Source organism: Cryptomeria japonica, chromosome 6 (assembly GCF_030272615.1).
Source record: "Cryptomeria japonica chromosome 6, Sugi_1.0, whole genome shotgun sequence".
Classification (NCBI taxonomy): domain Eukaryota; kingdom Viridiplantae; phylum Streptophyta; class Pinopsida; order Cupressales; family Cupressaceae; genus Cryptomeria; species Cryptomeria japonica.
In genome coordinates this window covers 374,373,962-374,377,896 of record NC_081410.1, presented here as the reverse complement: position 1 = coordinate 374,377,896, position 3,935 = coordinate 374,373,962, and positions in this window count along the sequence as shown.

The following is a 3,935-nucleotide window of genomic DNA, read 5'->3' as shown; positions in this document are numbered from 1 at the left end:
TCAAACCGGTAACCGGTATTTTGTATGAACCGGTAATACTCTATGATGAGTTACCATCCACTGATTGTTTGATGGTGCCGACGCTTTAACGGTGCTTTTTGTGTCATGTTATAGAATATGTCTAGATGCATTGAACCTAGGAAATTAAATTGTATTGTAATCCTATTGGACCGACATGGAATCAGATTCCTTTATAAGGACATCATGTCTAGGGTTTTATGTTGTCACTAGGGTTTAAGGTGGTTGATGAGTTAGAGAGAGTGTGAATGTGTTGAAGACTGAAGTAATGCTGGAATGCATTAGTAATGAGCTATCAAGGATCTAACCAAGCAATTTGTGCTATTAGCTAGATCACTCACTTGTTGATTACTCACATCTTCGACAAGTCTGAAGCCCTTAACCGGGTAGGCCCAAAAGCCTTTTGTAAATCCTCTAACAAGGTGGTTCACATCTCTGGATCTAAAATCCTCTAGCAAGGTAGTTTTTAATCGGACTTATCTCCTAACAGAGATTGAGATTCCTAACAGGATTTGTTCTGGTAAAGAACATTGCATGACCTTAACCGGTCTGGTAACTATTCTGCAGATAGTTACTTGTGAGTTCCATCTCACCATGGTTTTTCCCATTTGGGTTTCCACGTCAAAATATCTTGTGTTATGGTGTTTGTGCTTCTGTGGGTAAATGCATTATTTGCTATTTGGTTTGCATGTGTGCTAACTGGTTTGTCTGCTAAACTGTTTTACCGGTTTACTGTTAGTCTAGAAAAGTGTTTAAGTACACTAATTTTTGGCATACTAATTCACCCCCCCCTCTTAGTATTCATCAATTGGTATCAGAGCCTACATTTCTATAATTCTAACCACTTGGAAAGTGATATGGGGGAATATACTATGAGGGAACTTACTCATTGGCTCACTTAGTCTGAGCAAGCCTATGATGATATTATGGTCAAATATAAGGCCTCTCAAGCAAAAAGGAGAGAACATGTTGAAAAACTAATGGAGCTATATGAAAATAGTTCTTTTGATTAAGCGGACATGGAAGCCTTGATTCAAGAAGTAGAAAATCTGAATGAATCCAATTCCAACCTAAGAAAGGAGTTGGAAGAACTGACTATTCGAGTGTGCCAAGAGCTTGAGAACCAGAGGAAAGCTGAAGATCTGGTAAAAGACAAAGATCATGAAATCTCCAAGCTGAAGCAAGAGATCAGTGCCCTATCTGGTCAGCTCCATGTGAGAAAAGTGGAAAAGGAAGACATGCAAGGAGAATTGAACATAGCCCTCTCCGAGAATGCAAACTTGATGGAAACAAATGCTACTATTTCCAAAGAACTCTTTGAGTCAATGGAAATACTTGCTAAGTTCAACAAGAGTACTGTTAAGCTAGAGCAAAGGCTTGAATCTGCCAAACCTATCAAGAATACTAATGGACTTGGTTATTCTGGTCATGAGGAAGGTGAGACCTTTGGTACAAATGCTAGAGCATCAAAGAAACAACCGCCATCAAAGGATAAAGGTAAGAAAAAGTTTAAACCTGTTTGCTTTAACTATCTTAAAGAAGGACATACTACCAATGTGTGTAGGAGAAAAGCCTACAATAATTTTCCTTACTTTATAAACAATATACCTAGATCAAATAAGTTCAATGGTAATTGTTATGCATGCAACAAGTTTGGGCATAGAGCATTTGAATGTAGGTCTATTATGAACAACACCAGAAGATATCCTCAGAGGACTCAAGGAGTTGGTCCAAAACCTTTTGTGAACTAGAATCACAACTGGTTTAATGCCTTTAATCATCAGTCAAGAAGCGATGGCTATCAAGCGGCAATGAGATGGAGAGCAAACTGTTTGATCTGTCATGGTCATGGTCACATAGCTGCAACATGCAGGAGGAAGAATGGTAACATGAATAATGGACCTTGGAGAGCACCTGGAATGGTCTGCTATCATTGCAACAAACCGGGTCACATTTCTAGATTCTGCAGAAGTAGAAAGAGTATATCGGATGATATACCGGTCACTCTAGAAGGAAAGTTTGATATTAAAACTATTCAAGCGGATATGAACAAAACCTGGAAAAAGAAACCAACGGTGTTGCAAGAAGAACCAGTTTCTGCACCTAGTGTGGAAATAGCGGAACCGGCAAACTAAGCATCAGAAAAGCTTAGGGGGAGCAAATGGTGAAATGTTTCGACCCCTCGGTTTATACTGGTAAAAGACCTTAACCGATATGTGATACTTGTCATTTGGCAGAAGACCGAAAACGGTAACAGGCAAATTAGGGTTTACGCCCTAATGGTGGAGCATTTATTACAATAGGTGAGGAATATGTTTAAAAGGAATTTTGAAATCATTTCTCACTATTATTTTTCGAGCGAAGAATTTTTTCAAGTGCAGAGCGAAGAAAAAGTGATTTGTGTTGCGATTCAAAGAAATTTTGAAACCTTGAAGAAGATTCAAAAGCAAATATCAAACGGTCAAGAGAATAACTCAAAGCGGTGATTCATCAACTGACAAAGTGTGAGGCGAAGTGGAATTTGCAAGCCCTAAATTCTTGATTTTTGAAAGGTATTTCTCGAGTTTTCTATTTTATCATGGCTTTCGTATCTCATGATAGTTCTAGTGCAACTGTTGATTCTATGGACTTCATACAACAAAAGTCAAAATACAATGCCTTGTCTCAAGTACCGGCTGATGTTATAGTAGAAGAAGGGATTTTTTATTACATAGACTACAAAATCGAAGACCTAGGGTCTCTTGTGATCCATTCTCAGCTAGGTCTATTCTGTGGGAAGGATAAAAAGGTCAAACCGAAGTATAGCATTTTGGAGAAGAAGAAACTTCACAATGCGGTTTACTTCCTAGAGGATTTCATAGATGACCACATTCAAATCATTCTGAGCAGAGTTCATGGTGACATGATGTATCTTGAGAGAACACATGATATCACACCAGAATCGATTCATGTCATCACTGGTTTCTGCAATACAGGGGAAGTGCCAACCCTAAGGAAGGTCAGCAAGACTGAAATGTTCAAGCTCACCAGTTCAGTGAGCGACTCACGTGGCATGACCATCAACTCAATCAAGGATGATCTGGTCAAGTATGCCTACATGGTGATAGGCTATTGGATGTTCTCTACCAGTAGAATTAATTCTATCTTTGCTGCAGTGGTAAATGCCGCTTAAAGGATGATCAAGGAGGATGCATCATTTGATCTATGCACCTATATGCAAAGACAACTTATGTTGAATCTTAAGTCGATCAAATAGGAAAATGCACTAAGATTCAAGTTTGGACAACTACTGGTAGGGTTATTCTTCTACTTCCAAGGTTATTTCTCAAGAGTTGGAGATATTCAGTGGTCTGTCGACTAACCGGTTACCAAGTAGATCAAAGAGAGCCTGCAAGCAATTGGAACTGGTTACCCTGAATTTCTGAACAAGTACTTTGATGAGTTCAGAAGCAAGATGAGCCTAAGGATGAGGATATCCAGTGACATTGTCAAGAAATATGAAGAGGACATCTGCTTTATCATCAATGTGGATGAATGCATAATGGAGGCCGTTGAGCCCAGACAGGAAGAAGTGGATCCTATGGGCTATGAGGTGATGTATGATATGTTAGACAAGTATGCTTCTACCCTAATCGCCTCACCCCTTGATCCTAAGGCAAAGAGAACTGACACCTATTTGGAAAGGGTTGCACTGGTTGTAGAACCCTCTGAAAAGAAAGGAAAGGCAGTGCCTTCAGCATCAACACCGATTACTGCAGCCAGTCCCAAAGTGACCAAGCGGTCACCAGTTAAGAAGAAACTGGAAGCGACACCTGCAAAAGTCTTCAAGAGGAAGCGGAAGACAAAAAGCAATACACCTGACTCAGAAGAAACTGTGTCAGAAGAACTACCTAAGAAGAAGACTAGGCAAACAAAGA